Source organism: Punica granatum, chromosome 4, assembly GCF_007655135.1.
Source record: "Punica granatum isolate Tunisia-2019 chromosome 4, ASM765513v2, whole genome shotgun sequence".
In the NCBI taxonomy this organism is placed as follows: Eukaryota; Viridiplantae; Streptophyta; class Magnoliopsida; order Myrtales; family Lythraceae; genus Punica; species Punica granatum.
The window spans coordinates 19593983-19614704 of NC_045130.1; positions in this window are offsets into that span (position 1 = coordinate 19593983).

The window sequence follows — 20722 nt, forward strand, 5'->3', positions numbered from 1 at the left end:
AGTAATGATGATGATGGGACTCGGCCTTGCAGAAAAGTAAAGATGGGACTCGATCCTGCAAAACAGTGAAGATGAGACTCGGCCCTGTAGAAGAGTGAAGATGGGACTCGGCCCTGCGTAAGAGTAAAGATGGGACTCGGCCCTGCAGAATACTGAATGTGGGACTCGGCCCTGCAGAAAAGTAATGATGATGATGGGACTCGACCCTGCAAAAAAGTAATGATGGGACTCGGTCCTGCAAAACAATGAAGATGGGACTCGGCCTTGTAGAAGAGTGAAGATGAGACTCGGCCCTGCATAAGAGTAAAGATGGGATTCGGCCCTGCAGAATAGTGAATGTGGGACTCGGCCCTGCAGAAAAGTAATGATGATGGGACTCGGCCCTGCAGAAAAGTAAAAATGGGACTCGGCCCTGCAAAACAGTAATTATAGGACTCAGCCCTGCAGAAAAGTAAAAATGGGACTCGGCCTTGCAAAACAGTGAAGATAGGACTCGGCCCTCTAGAAGAGTGAAGATGGGACTCGGCCCTGCATAAGAGTAAAGATGGGACTCGGCCCTGCAGAATAGTGAATGTGGGACTCGGCCCTGCAGAAAAGTAATGATGATGGGAGTCGGCCCTGCCGAAAAGTAAAAATGGGACTCGGCCCTGCAAAACAATAATTATGGGACTCGGCCCTGCAAAAAAGTAATGATGATGATGGGACTTGGCCCTGCAGAAAAGTAAAGATGGGACTCGGTCTTGCAAAACAGTGAAGAAGGGACTCGGCCCTGCAGAAATGTAAAGATGGGACTCGGCCCTGCAGATTGAAAACATTTGCATAATTGAAAGGTGCGTGCATAATTTGAAAAGCATTTGCATAATTAAAAAGTGCGTGCATAATTGAAAAGCATTTGCATAATTGAAAAGTGCGTGCATAGTTGAAAAGCGAGTGCATAATTGAAAAGCAGGTGCATAATTGAAAAGCAGTGCATAAAGTAAAGTGCGAATGTGGAGGGATCGCGCTGGGCGCGAGGGAAATGGTTGCAGTTCGCTTGGCGCTGGGCTTGTGTATACTGCAGATGATGCTGGGACATAATGTTTTGCCGCTCATTTCTTGATTGCAGTGCAGTTGTTCGACCGTGTCGAGGCTACCCTGGAGACCCTCTACTCAAGTTAAGACTACTGCCCGCTGCCTATTCTGCAGGAGGCTAAGGCCGATCGTTAGCTTGGTGGGGATGCCCCAGCTAACCTCGAGCGTTCATCAAGGATGCCCCAATTGCTTCTGAACGTGGCCATAAGGTGATGCTGCTGTGGATTGGCTTGGCTCTCGAATTGCGACTTGCCTCGTTGCAGGGGAATGATAACCGCCGGTGGTTCCCCTACGGAGGTGGACATAACCCAATGTTAGTTGGGTAAGTGGCGGCATGTATAGTGGGTGTGCTGGGAGGATGCTGTCTTAAAGGTGTTGGCTTGCCGAAGGCCGGCGTCATTGTTGAAACAGCTGCGCGACTTGCTTGTTGGTATCGCTTTGCTAGGGGCCGGCTTTGCCACTGGATCGATTGCTCGTTGCTCTTACTGGAAGCTGGTCTCGCCGCTAAAGTAATTACTTGCTGGGGATGCCCCGGTCTCGCCACTGGGACGTTGCTTGCTGTTCTGCTAGATGTTGGCCTCACCGCTAGGGCAGTTAGTTTCAGCTCTACTTGAAACCGACCTCGTTGTTGTGGCGGTTGCTTGCTAGTTTGCCGAGGCGGTTCCTAGTTGCTCCGCCTGTGGCGGTTTCTCGTTGCTTCGCCTAGAGCGATTGCTCATTCGCTGGTTGGAGCGGTTGTTCATTCGCTAGGGACCGGCGTCTTGTGATGTGGGACTCGAGCTCTGGGGGAGCCTACGTACCCCCTTGGACAGGGGATCATAGTCTGCCGTAGTTTTTGTAATATGATACCTGTAATCCTAGCATCATTAGTAAGTCATGAGAGCTACTAACGATGTATAGGCCTATCAATGCTATGAAGATAACGTCATTGTGACGCACGACGCTTCAGTTTTGGGTCCCCTGGGTGACATGCGAAGAATTTTGCTTTGACAAATACGAATGGATCCCGCTTTCGAAGGTCTCAATGCAAGGCCTTCAAGGGCTTTTGTCGGCCATGCATGGGTATATTAAAACGTCCTTAGTGATGCTCTAGTGACTCTATCAATTGTTCGACACGCCCGTCGGCTTAGGACCCTTCTTGTCAAGGTACCGCAGGGCGGCTGCGTTTGTGACCCGCATGTGGCAGTTCTATGCAAATTTGGTCAGACCTCGGTCTGGTCATTTCTAGAGTGTTATGACTAGACCCCCGAAAAGGGATGTTTGAGACTTTGGCTTTGTGGTAGCTAATTGTATGGTGGCTGTGACCTGTTTGAAGTTATGAATTAACTGAGAGAAAAGGGAAAGCATAGGAAGCACGTTGCCCCAGACAAAAAGGATACACGAGTTCACATCTGCGACGAGATGTACCCCTCTTTTTGTCCTTTCGTGGTGTGGGCTACGCCAAACTGCTCGGATGGTGTGCTTGGTCGCCCACTGTACTCGAGGAAGAATCCACCTTTGAGGGTTGAATTGTGTTGAAGAGCCGAACGGGGATCGCGTTGGAGTAGATAACCTGGCCATTTCCCTTGGGGATCCTTGGTCCGCGCAGTGTGCGAGAGCCTAGGGTGACTGTTTTGTTTATCTCTCGTTTTACTCTCCTTTTGTCACGGTCACCCACCTCGGGGCAGTACCTCTCAACCTAAAGGGGATAAGCTCTCCTTTTGCCACGATCGCCCACAAGAGGTTTCCGGTCGTGCCTCTCTTTTGTCCTAGCTTTTGCCTAGGCCGCCCCTAGGAGGGGTTTTCGACCTAGCGGGCTCGATTCTTTTATCTCTCGAGCTTGCAAAGGCATATGATTCGAAGGACTTGACCTTCGAGTGCATTGTGTCTTGTCTCTGTCGATGAGTTGAGACTGTTGCCCCCCTTTTTGTCGGGGTTTGTTGATTTCTTTTGGATTAGCATTGCCGATGCTTTTGTTGAACGTCGGCGTTGCCTTGTCTCGCTTATTGGCGGGTTTTTCTCGCTTCTTTTCTCTCTCTCTCTTCATTTGCGGGTTTTCCTGCTTCTTTTCGCTCTGCTTTTTTTCTTACAGCTGGGGCTTGTTTTGTGCCCCATGTCTTTGTTTGAAACTCCTCGACTTTGCATCACCGATGCCGCTTTGATGTGCTTCACCTCGTGGAGTCTTGTTGCGTGTAATTGACCTAGTCCCATTTTGTGAGGGCCGGCTTTCTTGGAAGTTTGACTCTTGTGCACTCGAAAGACGAACTTCGTGTCATTTGCCCTTACAAGCATTACAAGTGAACTTCCCCTATTGTCTAAGAAAAGAAAATGTAGGATTGCTTTGTGAATAAACAACTGATGTTGCCCCTGTGCGTATGTTGGACGAGGATGCCCCTGTCTTCATTTGTTAAACTGGTCCGTGGCAGGTGCCTGGTGCGATGTCCCGGGTCGTCTCTTGTTGTTCTCTACAGTGCGTGCCTCTTGGAGGGTGCATGCTGCTGAAGTCGCTGGATGTTCAAGGAAGACGGTTGCATCAATGCTGAGTGATTCGCTCGATTGTCCTCGTCTTCTGCTTCATAGGGGGTACCTCATGGTCGGACCATTTCCCCGTTGAAGTAAAAGGTGAATGACCCGACAAAGTTCTCGAGGAGGTGTGAACCCGCGCATCGCTCTTTGCCTGTGACTGGTGTGTCCCTGTGAATGATAACAAAGAGGATGATGTATTAGGCGATTATGTGGTGGAATATACGGTAAGAAATATAGAATGGATCCGTGGGAAATCCCCTTCGTACAATGCGCGACTTAGGGGGTGCCGCGCGTGAGGGACACTCATTTTTCGGGAGCGTAGTCATCGCCACACTGGAATGGTCAGACCGCGGCTAGGGTTCGCATAAGTGTTCTTTCTCGGGTGTGGGTAGGCAGACGCAGCCGTCCTAGGGAAGGCTCGAGGAGCCGGGTCCCACGGGGACATGCTAGTCGAACAAGCCCAATAGAACTGATAGGGCATCCTTGAAATTGTCCTAATGTCCACCTGAGAGATTTGTTTTGGCCGAGAGCCCGTTTGGAAATGCAGTAAGTAAAAATAATGAGAGAGTTTAGGATGTTGTGCGCGTGTTGCCCCGGTGGCTAGTTGGTGGCAACGGCAGTGGGCGGGTTGGGCCCATTCTTTAATCGGAGGTGCGACCCAATTAGTGATTCCTGTGGCGAGTGGGCTGGGCCGTGCTTCTATTGTCATGATCTTCGTGGATGGAGGGTTAGGTCCTCGGTGTTGAAGCTCCCTTGGAGCTGGACGAGAGGTCTCTACTGTCCTGAGTGTGGTTGTTCGGGGATCGAACTGGCTTCTTGTTGATTATTTCCTGCAATGGGAAAAGGAAAAACAATGAAGGAGCAAGAAGTGTCCGCAATCTTAATGCAAGAGCAAAGGAGAGCGAACTGGCCTGGTAGGCGTCGTGCGAGCGCACTGAGGGACGTATGCTGAGGATTCGACACGGGAAGGAGAGATGTGATCGCACAATGCCTAGTGATGCGCTCTGTTGCATTGAGAGACGTGCACAGGACAGGCCAAGAAACGTGTCAGAACACGTGGAGGTGAAGGGGAATGGTGAAGACTGCAGGTTGTCTACCGGTGAAATTTGGCACGACTCACCTGTCACGTGGGAATGCGTGGTAGCTGCAAAATAATAAATAAACAGAATGGAAGCGATGCATGGGTTTTGAAAATACTAATGCGGTCATTCACATTGACTAGGATGGTTCAAAGTACAATGCAGGTTTTGAAATTAAAGTCCTAAGTCGATTTTCCACTGCGCTCGCGATGCGAGTCTACGTCGCTTTGGAAAACACTGGCTCTGGGCCGAGACCTCTCTAAGGCGGTGTTCGCTTGGGCCAACTCTTGATCACATCTCAAAAGCTCAGCGCGGGTTTGGGCGAGCTCCCTCTAAGGTTATGGTCGGTCGGTGAATTCCTCATCTCTCAGCAACCTCTCGATAACCAATTGTAGTGTTGGTGAAGTCGATCATGGTGGCTGTGCTAGCAGGGAAGGGTGTCCTGGAAGACGTGCGGCCTACATCCTGCGACGGGTCGGAGAGGTTCTCGTGGGTTGGCGGGCTCTATCGAGGTGCGGGCAGGAGGCCAAGCAAAGCGTCCTTTACCAAGACGATAAGAAAATCCGCTTAGGACTCGTCAACATGAATGACACCTTAATTTTTAAAAACTGCAAGATGCATGCGTGCGAAGAAAGTAAATGCCTACGGCTTAATAGAAATTACAAGTATATCGCTCTTGAAATAGAAAAGACTCAAGTAACTCGCAGGCCGACCCCAAGGACTATTGTTGAAGCCGAGCTGGAGGCTGGCATGAAGGCATAGCACGATGCAGGGTTTGGTTCTACAGGGACCGTGCTACCTAAAGATAGGGGTCCCCGGTTCAAGGGTATGAATTCCTTGAAACCGAGCGGGATTCTTTTTAAGGCTGAGACGGCAATCGAATTGCATGTTGTGCCCCCTACTTCGAACCCCTATCTAACTTGTGGTTCCTAATATCGGTCGTGGGACGCGACCCGTAAGTACCTGAAGCTAGAATGATATGCAATGCGTGTGCAGGAAATAAATGTGCGTAAAGTAGATAAGCGGAAAATTGCGGAAAGCGGTAAATAAACAAGCAAACAAAGTAAGTGGAAATGAGCCCGAACCCTCTAGGTGTCCCCAGTGGAGTCGCCAAGCTGTGCGCTCCCGAATTTCGTCTCGTCAGGGCATGCGTACGTGCGCCTAAGCAACGCGGCTTGGGAGTATCCACCTTCCCGGGGACGCGCGACGGACTCACGTAAGAAGGAGTCGCCACTTGCCATTTTACGATCCGAAGGTCAAGGACCGGCAAGTTACCCGGGTCTAGGGGTACGGGGTACACCTAATTGCTAAGGCATGTGGTCTGCAAAACCCGAGGTTTCGAATTCGGAGGTTCTGTTACATGCGAGCCTATATCTCGCATGCCCTATCAGTACTCTAGCTTGTCTAGGCTTGCCATTTTAATTTTATTACCGCTTAATTAAGTTCCGCTCATCTTACGCGTTTTGACATCGTAAAATCGAAGAAAACACTCCGATCGTTCGCTCTCCAACCGGGATTCTTACATGAATAAATGTACAACATAAACCCTTACATTGTTCTCTCAAATAAATAAAATACAATTTACAACAACGGAATCCCAGTCAGTTCGCGTTTGGTTATTATTCCACTCGTGCTCACCGTGTGCTTTGAGTGACCGAAACCGAAATTAAAGCAACGCGGGTTCAGAGAGCCGGGGGTCGGGTCCAACCGAACCAACGGATGGCGAAAGAGTCACGTGACTCTCTTGATAGCCATAGGATCGGTCGAGCTCCCGGGTCATGTCCGGCCACGACTTACTTACTCGATCCGAGTCGTCTTCCACATAGACACTACTAGGAGCGAAGCAGTAAGTCGAAACAAGACCCGATTCCGCACTCAGATTGCGTGCGCTAAGTGTGTGGGGGCGTTGGACCCTGTGTATATCGAATCCTAGAAATTCGGGCTCGACCCGCAATAAATAAACAGGAAAACAGACAAAACAGCGAAAGTAGACAAGTAGGTGAAATCCGATGAACGTGTGAATGCAAGAGAGTTATGTCTTTTAATGCCTTATTTACGTGATTAGCCAATTCATGTGGGATTTCGATCAAAGCCTATCCAATTATTCACATGTGCACATGAATAAGCAAAATTAGTCACGATGAAATTTAATTTTATCAATTTTTAAGTCCGAATAATTAATTAAATCAATTTTGGTGTGTTTAATTGATTTAATTCACTTAAAGCCGATTGAACATGAGATTAATTCGTGTGTATTCGTTCTCTCTTCAAACAACCGGTTTTAATGTCGAGTAATTAAAATATTCCAGTTCGTGCTTTTGTTGATATAATTACAACAATTATTTTTATTTTTTTAGTCATTCTTTTCTTTATTTTAAATTTTTTATTCAAATTTTCGACACGACAATCACAAAATTTATCATCGCAATCATCAAATTTATTCACGAATTAAGACCTACGCTTGTCACTAAGTCGGAATAACATACCTAATTTCGGTTTAAACCAGAAAATCAGGCGTTCAGACCGGACCGGGCGGTCTGAACAGTGCGGATCGACTACAAGGGGGCGCTGGGCCGACGAGTTGAGCCAGGCGTGCGGAGGTCTGGGCCGCGCGCGTGGGTTGGTCCGAACGTGCGGGAGTTGGGCCGTGGAAGGGCGCGCTGGGCCCGGAGCACGGGCGAGCTAGGTCGAGCGCTGGAGCTGGACCGAATCTGCGGGCGAAACGGGTCGCGCGTTCCGAGCCGAACTCGAGGCGAGGTGGAACGGGTCGGATCGTCTCGGCTAGATTGGGCAGAGAGGACTGGGCCGAATCTGCGGGGCTAGGCGGCCGAGAATGGCGGTTCTCGCCGCTATGTGCTGCGACGACGGCACGGGAGGGCGCGGGTGACGGCGGCGAGTGCCGCCTAGGCTATGCCATGCTCGGGAGAGGCGTCGTGAGGCTCGGATCGGTTGGGATCGATAGAAATTTCATTTTTTTTGAGAGGTTTTCGAGTTTCCGGCGAGGGATTTCCGAGTTCAATCGCCGGAAATCGGGGGAATTGAGAGGGGGAAATAGAGGGGTTTTGTTCCGGGGAGTGTCGCGAATCCGTTCCCGGGGAGAAATCAGAGCGAGAGGGAGGGATTTCGAGGGTTCCCTCGGGAGATCCGAGAGTCGGGAGGGTCGAGAGAGCGTGAGTGAGATTGGGACCGTGAGGGGGAGATAGTGGCCGAGGGAACGTGCCGGGGAAGTGAGCGGTGGCGTGTCGGGCGAACGTGTCAGCGGTGGGAGGCGGTCGCGGTGGGTGGGCAACCGCGGCATGTCGGAGATGGCAAAGGGACGTCAGTGAAAGTGGAGGAGAAGAAGAAGGGGGAGAAGAGAAAAGAATGAAAGAAAGGCGGGGGTGGAAAGGAAGAGGAAGAAAAGAATACGGGGCGAAATGGAAAAAAGGGAAAGATAGGGGCCGAAATGAAACGATCAGAAACTTCTGACCCGCGTCAGAAATTCTGAGAGCGTCAGACCGGTTTGATGCCGATTTGACCGGTCTGACGCCGATCTGACCCCCCGCCCGAATTTTTTTTTTCAAATTAAATAAAAAAATGCAGTCCTTTTGTTAGGGTGGACCAAAATGGGGTGCTGACAGCTAATTGACTTTTGCTAAGCAGGCTCCTAATTACACTTTGCTTTCATGAATTGCACTTAAGTTGTCCCTATATATTGCATAAAGTTCATTAAACTAATCCCTTCTCCTCTTGCATGCTCTCTCTAGCTTTCTCCCTCTAGGAAAATGCTCTCAACTCCTCCTTAGCTGCAGCAGCAAGCATCCTAGCAACAAAAACCGAGCCAAAATCCTTAGAGTTTAAGTCGGAATCCATGGCGGTTACTATTCTGACTTAGATCTAAAATTCTCCAAACTTCATGTCTCACATGTTTTGGACCCAAGGAATTCATTTCTGAACTCAGGTTTTCAGTTTGAAGTCATTTGCTCATCATGTCACGTCGATTTCACCATTTCGGGTGAAGATCGTGCTCTCAGGTGAATAATGACGCTCGCCCGTGTGCCCGCGCGCCAGCCGCGCATGCTCGCGCACGCCCGCGTACCCTCCTGTGCGCCTCGCCCGAACGTGCTACCCTTGCACCCGAACATCCTTCCGAGGATTCTACCGTGTCATCCGACTCTCAAACCCTTCCCCGACTCTTTCCTCGTATCCCGAGGCTAGGTAAAACATTCTCGACCTAGAGGAGTTAGGGCTTTTTACATTTATTGTGTGTTTATGGAATACAATGGTGCTTTAAGCATGCTTTGTTTGCAAGTTTACATTTTTATACAATTTTATGTTATACCATGCATGTTTATCCTTGATTTACGTGCTAGCATGTCGGAAAACACTTGGATCGTAGTCGAGAAGAACATCTCGATCTGGGAAAGGCATGAGAGCTCACGAGTTTCCCTCCAAGGGAGATGACCGAATGCCCTCTTGCTCTTTTCGGGCAAGGAACGATCTTCTTGACCCGATCTAAGTTCGATTCCTGAGTTTCCTCATGTTTTCCTATGTGCTTGAAGTCGGTATTATTTTATCAATTCCTTAAATAATATATTTGTGCATGTTTGCATGTTTGCATGTTTGAATATATTACTCAAATCATGGCCATACCGACCCTTGTTAAAATCGTGTTATTTATTGTATTTGTTGCTTGAGCATGTGAGAAATGATTCGAAATGAGACGGGAAAAACTCGTGGAAAACTATTCGGGCCATGGGACATCTCGGCTCTCTCTCCAAGGAGTAGTGGCCGAGAGCTTCATGAGCTTATTCGGGTTCCATGAGGTTTCCTTTTCCCATTTTAAGTCCGTTCTCGGATTTCGTGTAATTGCAATTTCCTTTATATTGCAAACCTCGCATGAAAATGTCTTTTAAAGCAATATGCATGGATTCGGGTATCAATGACTCATTCGGGTCCATTCGGTTATGAGGGTAGTTTCAGTCATTGGACCAAATTATCCTCGATCCTTATAGAATCGTCTTGGTCGCCGAATCATGAATTGTTTTCATAATTAATGTATTCGACAATAACCTTAAGCATTAATGTCATGAACGAGTTAATCGGGATGCTCACACAGTTAATTCATTCAATTTAAACAACTTTGCACGAATTGGACTTTAATCTGTAACTCGCGTCGGCAAATTACAAAACGGTGTTAATGCCATTTTCAAAATACGCATACTTCTAAACCTGAGACATGCAATACGAAGTAACGTGGACATCTAGAAGAAACTTTTGTGTTTTTGACTTGAGTTTCACCTGACTTCAGGTAATTCAGGTTGGAATACAGAAGTTCCTTTTATACCACTTCCGGATAGATCGACCAAATTTTCGGTTTTTACGGAGTTCTCGCATAACCTTGAAAGATCCAAGGAATTGATCAACACCGGTTACAGGCCGAGGTGGCCCGTATTGCGTTGTTTCCATATTCTGAAAACAAACTTTCAACTTAAGGGTAAGAACATCATTTTGTGATTTGGTGACACCCCAGGGGTTAGTTTGATGGAAACACGACGGTATCAGAGTAGGAACGGGCTACCTGTTTAGGTGTAGATTCATCTGCATAGCCCCTTCTTATTCCCACTGATGAGTTTCTGTCATTCTAGCGTAGTTTAGGGTGTTAGTCGGGTATTCTGTATCGAAACATAATTACCTTATTAATCATTTCACTTGGCTTAACCAAATGCTAGAAAATGGTTAGGTGGAACTCTACGTTCCAAATATAGAGTCAAAACACAAGTTTGGATGAATTCAGTGTAACTTTAGTGTCATAACACCGAATCACTGTAAAAGCAATCCACACACACACGAGACTTGATTACGAACACCCGGGATGTCGAGTTCTCAAACCAAAGTCGAATGCTAAAACCTTGGCATGTGCTTGTTTGTCTAGGGTAGGATTTGCATGCCAAAATACCCCGGAATAACAACTTGTTAAGACACGTATACTTGACAGTAACAAATACTTTGTCTATTATTAACATGTTGCGTGTTATCTTTCTGCACTTGTTCACTATGCAGGTCGAGCCTGATCCTTAGGCCGAATAATATTAGGGTTCAATGCCCTAATCATCGATCACAGGGTCTAACACCCTAATCATCACTCAGAGGGTCCAACGCCCTATTCAGTGAGAGAGTCCATTGAATTTCAATTCTTCGGTCTTTTCCCTAAACTCACGGTGAGTTAGAGCGGAATAATAACCGAAAGCAAATCGACTGGAATTCGACCCTTTTGTAATTTGTATTTATTGTTTTCCAGAGCATTGTAAGGATTTTATTTTGTACATTCATTCTGTAAGAATTTTAGTCGGTGAGCGAACGGTCCAAGAGTTGAATTAATCGAATCGGTCTAATGCTCGCCCAAAGGAAAGTAAATCCAAGATCTCGCGGTTCTGGTTCACGCAGGAATTTAACTTCCTTGGTTCGATGAACTGTAACGTAAGATTGTGAACCAATTCCCCGATACACGGGTTTACTTCTCTCTCGGCTTCTCTACCGACATCGTTTAGTTCACTGAATTTCCAATGTCAAAACTTGTGAGCTGAGCGCAACTTAATTCACGCGGTAAGTAATAAAACATGCAAGCCTAGCAAACCAGAGTACCAAAAGGGCGTACAGGATATAGGCCCGCACGTAACATGAACCCCCGAACTCGGACTTTCCGGTTCCGCACAGACCAATGCCTTAACAACAGCTAGGTGTTCCATACTCCTAGATCCGGGTAACTTACCCGCCCTCGACCTTTGAGTCGTAAAATGATAAGTGGCGACTCCTTCTCTCGCGTGTCCATTACGCGTTTCCACGGGAAGGTGGCCACTTCTAAGCCCCGCGATCCAAAACTGCGCAATGCGGCCTCGACGGGAGTCCACATTAGGGTCCGTACAGCTTGGCGACTCCACTGGGGACAGACTTAGTGGGCTCAGGCTCAATCCGTTTGCTTTGCTTGCATGTTTATTTATCACTTTTCGCACATTTATTTTGCGCACATTTACTCTTCTGCACTTGCATTGAATCATTCTAGAGATTTTAAGTACCAAATGCTTGAAATCCCATGGAAACCGATTTAAGAAGCTAGGTTAGTCAGAGGTACCGAGTAAGGGAACGGATCGAGTCGGCTCCGCCACCGAACCAGCCCCCAAAGATCCTCTCTCGATTTCAAGGAATTCACATCCTTGAATCGGGAGCACCCATCCCTAGTTAGTGGATTTCCCAATAGAACACTGAAACCATGCATAAACAGGGACCGTCATGCTGGACCAAACGACCTTCATGCCGTCAACCGACCCAAAAGTTGACTCTTTGGGTTGGCTTGTAGTTTTTTTTTAGGCGAGCCTTTTGTTGTTTTCACTGAATGAGTGTTGTACAATGCAAAGAACTCGTGTTATAGTTTATTTTTCTGCACCTGTATGCATGTTTTCAAACAAACTAGGACATTGCATGGGTTTAATGTTCAAGTTCCATTTTTCAAATGAACTATCTTCGTAAATCTGAGAATTTGAATTGAATCGATGCAACAGTATTAGCTTTTGAAAATTCATGCATTGCATGCATTCTATTTATTTCTATGTTTGCATAGCGGCTCGCCATGTCCCGCACGATAGGAGAGTCATGCCAACCTTTGCGGGTAGACCACCCGCGGTCTTCACCTCCTCATGGCAAAATGTGCCGTGATCAGAGACCGAGTCCATCCCGGCCACCCACCCCGCACGACAGGCGAGTTGTGCCAACCACCGCGGGTAGACCACCTGCGGTCTTCACCCTTCCTCCACGGCAAGACGAGCTGTGGCCCGAGGGCCGATCAACCTTCCCAGGCGAAGTTAATCAACACTAACTTCCGCTTGATTGACCACATCCTCGACGTGCCCTGACACGTCATCAATGCACCAGTATATACCTCGTCACGCAACAGTGCACACCACTAGCATGTCCAGGCACGTCACCACGTATCACATGTACGCACCGTTCTCACATCTCTTGTGTGTACCGATGCACCTCCTTCAGCGTGCTTGCACGAAGCCTACCAAGCCAATTCACTTCCCTACACCCTTACATTGCAATTTCGAACAGTTCATGCTCCTTCATTGTTTCCTTCTTCCATCGCGGGAAATCCCCAACAGGAAGGCAACCTGAATACTGAACAACTACAATTGAAACAACAAACGTCTCTCATCTAGCTCCTTGGGATTTCAACACTGAGTTTCCACCCTCCCTCCACAAAGATCACAAGCAAATCAGAGCCACCTCTTTGCAGCGCCTTGCGCTATTCCCTAGCACTGGCCTTTGCTTTTGCATTTCCTGCACTTTCTTATCAAACCTGCATTTATTGCTTTCGGGCCTTGGCCAAGCCTTTACTGTTTTTGGGTTTCGGCCTCGCATTTATTGCTTTCGGACTCCAGCCCAGCATTTACTGCTTTCAGGTTTTAACACCCTGCATTTACTGCTTTCAGGCTCATCTGAAGTCCAAAATCGACTTGAATTCAAATTCATCCAAGCGATATTTCGAGGAGCAAGTCTAATCCTTTCATTGCAAAGACCGAAAGCGACAGTTCCACAACAGAGCATGACCCATCTGCCTGCAACAGCAGGAACCTTCACTGTCGCGCTTCCGACCAAAGAACGGGTCCCACCTGTCCTCCGCCGTCGCCGTCGACTAAACACTAGGGCAACAAGCGTAGTCTTCTTTAAACTCTCTTTTGCTTTAATTTAAATGCATTCCCACAAATGGGCTCCTGACATGAACAAATCCTTCAATGGAGCATTAGGACAGTCTCGAAGACGCCCTATTAGTTCTGTTAGACTTGTTCGACTCGCATATCCTCATGGGACCCGACTCTTCGAGCCTTCCCTAGGACGACTATGCATACCTACTCGCAACTTGGGAAAACATGCTTATGTGACCCCAGTCGCGGTCTAACCACTCCAAAGCGGTGATGACCAGATTTTCGAAAATAAATGTCATCCACACGCGACACCCCATGGGTCGCGGGCGGGGCAAAAAGTGATTTTTCTATGGGTCCACCTCATATTTCCTACCACATATTCCATCGCATAATCGGCTAATACACCATCTTCTTTGTCATCCTTCACAGGGGCACATTGGCCACAGGTGAAGAGCGATGCGCGAGTTCACGCTTCTCCGAGAACTTGTCTCGGACGACTATGCATACCTACTCGCAACTTGGGAAAACATGCTTATGTGACCCCAGTCGCGGTCTAACCACTCCAAAGCGGTGATGACCAGATTTTCGAAAATAAATGTCATCGACACGCGACAACCCATGGGTCGCGGGCGGGGCAAAAAGTGATTTTTCTATGGGTCCACCTCATATTTCCTACCACATATTCCATCGCATAATCGGCTAATACACCATCTTCTTTGTCATCCTTCACAGGGGCACATTGGCCACAGGCGAAGAGCGATGCGCGAGTTCACGCTTCTCCGAGAACTTGTCTCGAACCCTTTTCCTTTTACTTCGACAAGGGAGGTGTCTGACAATGAGATACCCCCTACAAAATAGAAAATGCAGGCAATTGAGCGACTAGCCCAGCATCGATGCAACCGTCTTCCTTGAACATTCAGCAGCGTGCACCATCCAAGAGGCATGTACTGCGGATATAGCAAGATATGATTGGGGACAACAATCGCACAAGGCGCTTGCCATGGGCCACTTCAACAAATGAAGACCGGGGCATCCCCGTTCAACATTCGCACTGGGGCAACCTGCGTTCCTTATTCCACATGGGGCAATTTGGCATTTTCTTTTCCTAGACGATAGGGGAAATTCACCTGTAAAGCTTGCAAGGGCAAGTGACACGAAGTTCAACTTCCAAGTGCACAAGAGTCAAGCTTCCAAAAAAGCTGGCCCTCACGAAATAGGGCTAGCAAAATACAACAAGTCTCCATGAGGCAAAACACACTAAATCGGCATCGGCGATGTAAAGTCGAGGAGTTTCAAATAAAGACATGGAGCACAAAACAAACCCCAGCTGCCAGAAAAAAAAACAGAGCGAAAAGAAATGGGAAAAACTCCCCAATGAAGAGAGAGAGAGAAAAGAAGTGGGAAAAACCCGCTAACAAGCGAAGCAAGGCAACGCCGAGGTTTAAAACTCTGGCATTGCCAATTGGAAAAAAAATCAACAAACCCTGACAAAAGGGGGAGCAACAGACACAACTCCTCGATGGAGACAGAACACAACACACTCGGAGGTCAAATCCTTCGAACCCTTCGCCCTTGCAAACTCGAGAGATAAAAGAATCGAGCCTGCTTAGTCGAACCCTTTTGGGGCGGCCTAGGCAAAAGCTAGGGCAAAAGAGAGGCATGACCGGAAACCCTTTGGGGCGGTCGTGGCAAAAGGAGAGCTCTTCCTCTTTAGGTTGAGAGGTGCGGCCCCGAGGTGGGTGACTGTAGCAAAAGGAGAGCAAAACGAGATATAGATAAAATTTCCCCCTAATCTCTCACACATCGTGCGGACAAGGGATCCCCAACGGAAGTGGCAAGTTTATATATTCCAGCACGATCCCCGATCGACTCTCCAATACCATTCAACCGTCCAAGAGGGAACCTTCCTCAAGAACAGTGGGCAGCTGAATACGCCGTCCAAGTAGTTCGGTACAGCCTACACAATAGAAGGACGAAGGAAAATGGGGGTATATCTCGTTGCAGGCGTGAACCCGTGTAACCTTTTAGCCTGGGGCAACGTACTCCCCGGCTTTCTCTTTTCTCTTTGTCTTTGCATAATTTCAAATGGGTCACAGCCACACGTCAGTCGGCTACCACAATGCCAAGAATCTAGACATTCCTCTCCGGGGTCTAGTCATAGCATCCTGGAAATGATCAAGCCGACGTCTGACCAATTCAGAACAGAAATTCCCATGCGGTTACAAATGCAATCGTCCCAGGGCACCTCGATCAGAAGGATCCAAAGCCGATGGGCATGTCGAACAAACGATAGAGCTACTAGAGCATTGTCGGGAAGTCTTGATACGCCCATGCATAGCTAACGAGAGCCTCTAGAGGCCTCATATCTTGGCCTTCGAGAACGGAACCCATCTGCACTGTCAAAGCAAAATTCTTCACGAGTCTCTCAGGCGACCCGAAACTGAAGATCTGTATTTTGCAACAATATTCTCTTTGGGCTTATCTGTGTCTATCTCACGTTAGTATTTCTCACATGATTTACTGGTATTTCCAGGATCACAGGTATCCCAAGCAAGCAAGAACTATGGTAGACTTTGATTCCTGAATCCACGGGATACGTAGGCGCTCCTTCCCCAGAGCTCGAGTCCCACAAAGCAAGACACCGACCCCTGGCAATCCAAAACCACTCCAACGACGAAGCCGATTTTCTGCAAACCAACAAGCATCCGCCCCATGCCACCACAACACCGCAGCCCTGCAAGCAACATTCACAAGCAACAGTGGCATCCCCAGCTAAACTAGGGGCAGCCTCGTCAAGCACGCAACGCAACCCATTCAGCATGTACCCCATTCATGTCAGGGGACAGCTCCCCGAGTCCGTCCCGACTTTTGAATTCTTGTCAGAGGTCCGTCCCCCGGGTCCGTCCCAATTTCAAATTCCTATTCAAGGGTCCGTCCCGAATTTTAAATTCATGTCAGGGGTTCGTCCCCCGGGTCCGTCTCGATTTCAAATTCTTGTTCACGGGTCCGTCCCGACTTTTGAATTCCTTTCAAGGGTCCGTCCCCCAGGTCTGTCTCGATTTCAAATTTCTATTTGAGGGTCCGTCCTGAATTTTAAATTCCTATCAGGGGTCCATCCCCCGGGTCCGTCTTGATTTCAAATTCCTATTCGAGGGCCCGTCCCGAATTTTAAATCCATGTCAGAGGTTCGTCCCCCGAGTTCGTCCCGATTTCAAATTTCTGTTTCAGGGTTCGTCCCGACTTTTGAATTCCTGTGAGGGGTCCGTCCCGATTTCAAATTCCTGTTCAAGGGTTCGTCCCTGTACGGACCCGAATGTGGACTCTCGTCGGGGCCCGCGTGCGCGCTTTTGGATTGCGCGGCTTGGGAGTGTCCACCTTCCCGTGGGGATGCGTGACGGACACGCGTGAGAGAAGGAGTCACCACTTATCATTTTACCACCCGAAGGTTGAGGGCGGATAAGTTACCCGGGTCTAGGGGTATGAAACACCTAGTTTTGCTAAGGCAATGGTTTGTACGGAACCGGAAAGTCCGAGTTCGGAGGTTCATGTTACGTGTGGACCTATATCCCGCACGCCCTTTCGGTACTCTGGTTTGCTAAGCTTGCATGTTTTATTTATTCATAGTATGAATTAAGCTGTGCTTGGCTCATACGTTTTGACACCGTAAATTCGATGAATTAAACGATGTCGGTTGAGAAGCCGAGAGAGAAGTAAATCTGTATGTCGGGGAATTGGTTCACAATCTTGCGATACAGTTCATAAAACCATGGAGGTTGAATCTCTGCGTGAACCAGAACCACGAGATCTAGGATTTACTTTCCTTTGGGCAAGCATGAAACCGATTCGAATGATTCGACTCTTAGACCGTTTGCTCACCAACTGAGATTCTTACATATGAATGTACAAAACAAAAATCCTTACAATGAACTCTCAAAAATACATCAAATCATAATTACACATGGGTGAATCTCAGTCAGTTTGCATTCGGTTATTATTCCGCTCTAACTCAATGTGAGTTTAGGAAAATACCGAAAAATTGAAATTCGACATGCGCTCTCAATGAATAGGGCGTTGGACCCTGTGAGTGATGATTAGGGCGTTGGACCCTGTGCTTGATGATTAGGACGTTGAACCCTAATATTATTCGGCCTAGGGATCAGGCTCGATCCACATGACAAACAAGTGCTAAAAGATAACATACAGCAGGTAAATAACAGACAAGGTGTTTGTTATTATCGAGTGTACGTGTTTTAACAAGTTGTTAATCCGGGGTATTTTGGCATGCAAATCCTACCCTAGACAAACAAGCACGTGCCAATATTTTAGCATTCGGCTTTGTTTTGAGAAACTTGACAAAGAGAGTCAAATCTTGTGTGTGTGGATTGCTTTTACAGTTGTTCTGTATTGTGACACTGAAATACCACTGAATTAACCAAACTCGTGTTTTGACTCTAGATTTGGAACCTAGAGTTCCCTTAACCATTGTCTAGCATTTGGTTAGATTGAGTGAATGATTAATCAGGATTTTGCATGTTTTGTGACAGAGATAACCGTTCTAGTTACCCGAGTCTATGATAGGATGACAGAAACTCATCCTGACTCCTAACTGACCCTTGGAGGTGATAGAAGTGGTCGTTCGTCGAAAAGGGTCACGGATCGACTTGATCTACCAGAAAACCGAACAGACAGTCAGAAACGCCAGCCCAACTGAGCAGTTTTCGGGTCGGAATTGATAACGGTGGATTCCAATGGAATTTTTGAGCAAGGTCGGTGGCTCTCGACTCCTAACGAACCCCCGGAGGTGTTTGATGGGTTTTGAAAGTTCAGACCGACTCGAAAAGGTGAGAAAACAGGGTTGGAAGTTTTGACCCGGCTAGGCCAAAACTGTGCTCGATTCTGTACCAAGCTGATTCTCTAATTAGAGGCTTCAAACTTGAAATCTAAGCTCGGAAATGGATAGAGGGGGTCGAAAACATGTAGAATATGAAGTTTGGTGAAGTTTGGATTTAAGTCGGGATGGATTCTGACTTAAGTCTTGAGTGTTTTGCTTGGTTTTTGGGTGGTTCTTGCTTGCTGCGATTTTGCTGAAGTTCTTGGGAGGTTGAGAGCATTTGTTTGAGTGAGAAATGCTAGAGAGAGAGTGCTTGAAGTAAGTGATTAAGTTAATGGCATTTGGACAATATATTGGAAAGCTTAAGTGCAAGATTAGTGAAGAAAAGTGCAATTAGGGCCATGGATTAGTGGAATCCGAATTTTTTAATCAAGATAGGGATGAAGACTTCTTCAAAATGCATTGAAGAGGAAGAGCCAAATGCATTGATGAAGGTAGAGTGTTGAAGTGAAATGGTAGGCTTGATATTTTGAAGAAGGATAAGGCAAGTTGCATGGAGAAGATGCCAAGGAAATGGGTGGCAATGGCAAGGGATAAGGCTGGTCATGGCTGACCCGTGGGCCCACGGATTTGAGAGGAAGTTCGGGACAAAGTTCGGGTCTCGATTGATCGCGTGTTCGAGGTTCGTGGCTCAAACGAACATCAAATTGTCATTGCGCGTGTGAGAACGATTCAAACGAGCCCAAAATTGTCATTTTTCGTTGAAGAATGCCTCGGGTGCGTACGAGGCTCGGAAGCCAGTTTTGCCCATTTTAGGTGACCAGAGCGAAGTTGTCTGCTTCTGACAGCATATCTTGTGTCTGCATCTCACGTTGGTCATTTTGACATGAATTGTCAGACAACGTGAACAATTGACCCTTAAGTCGGTAATGCAAACGTGGAGCCGGAGATGTCTTAGGAGGCCGAAACTGGATTTCTCAGATTACTTTCTGAGTTGCTTGGGCGCTCGGGAGATCACAGTAATCTCTGTTTGCCGAGATCAGGCCTCTAAAGACTTGAAAAGTGTATCTGAGACCTCTAAAATACAGCTCGGGAGGTCTAGATGAGTTGTGTGATTCATTCCGACGATTCCACGTTGAGCCTTAAGAAGGCTAGCACTATGTAGGGTAGGCACCTGGCGTCAAGTTTCCGTAAAAAGGACCTCCGGATATGCATTTCCACTGAAAATGGCCATTTTTGCTCCTCGGAGGTTACTCGGGAAATTAAGAAGGGTTCTGTTGTCTGTTTTGCCCAATTGTAAATGTCTGCTAGAGTTTTCAAGGCAATGCGGTACAAACTTCGTTTGTCGTTATTCCACCAGACTGATGTCAGGCTATGCCTTTCCGAAAAGGGGTATGCATGTTTTGTCGTTCGGAAGTCATTCTGGTGTCTGTATGGCTTTCAAATGACAATCTGAAGCATTGTTCATGCTCTGTGCACTTGTGGGGCATGGCCGTATCTAATATTTGGAATTATCTTTTCTCCAGGAAACCGGCATTTTTGGACTTCCACTGAAAAGTTGTCTATATACAAAAAAGTTGTTCTGTATAAAGCAAATGATTTGCAAAATGCTTTTGAAGACACTTTTAATCTGTTTGGCATTGGAGTGGATTTTTGGAGTCCAATATTGGCTATCTTCCGATGATCGAGCGAACTATCAAAAAACAAGATCGTACATGTGATATACTAAAAATGTCGGTTTCGAAATTGTTGAGTTCTCTGGTCACTCTATTAGCTTCTGATGACCAAGGTCATTCTTCTGTCATGTGCATATGTCATCTGCTCAATTTTACTGACCTGAGGTGAATAGTAATTTTCTTGTTCAGTTGAGCCCATCAGTTGTATCCACACTCGAGTCATAGCATTGTATATTGTCAATGAACATTGTTTGCTTGATTGACCAAAATGGGGTGCTGATAGTCCCGAATTTTGAATTCATGCCAGGGGTCCGTCCGGGTCCGTCCTGATTTCAAACTCCTGTTCAATGGTCCGTCCCGACTTTTAAATTCATGTCAGGGGTCCGTCCCGATTTCAAATTCCTGTTCAATGGTTCGTCCCGAATTTTAAATTCATGTCAGGGGTCCGTCCCCCGGGCCCGTCACGACTTTTGAATTCCTGTCAGGGGTCCGTCCCCCCGGTCCATCCCGATTTCAAATTCCTATTCAAGGGTTCGTCCCGAATTTTAAATTCCTATTAGGGGTTCCTCCCTCGGGTCCGTCTCGATTTCAAATTTCTATTCAAGGCATCCCGTATTTTAAATTCATGTCAGTGGTCCGTCTCCCGGGTCCGTCCCTATTTCAAATTCATGTTCAAGGGTCCGTCCCGACTTTTAAATTCCCGTCACGAGTTCGTGCCCCGGGTCCGTCCCGATTTCAAATTCCTATTCGCGGGTCCGTCCCAAATTTTAAATTCCTGTCAGGGGTCCGTCCCGATTTCAAATTCCTATTCGAGGATCCGTCCTAAATTTTAAATTCCTGTCAGGGGTCCGTCCCCCGGGTCCGTCCAGATTTCAAATT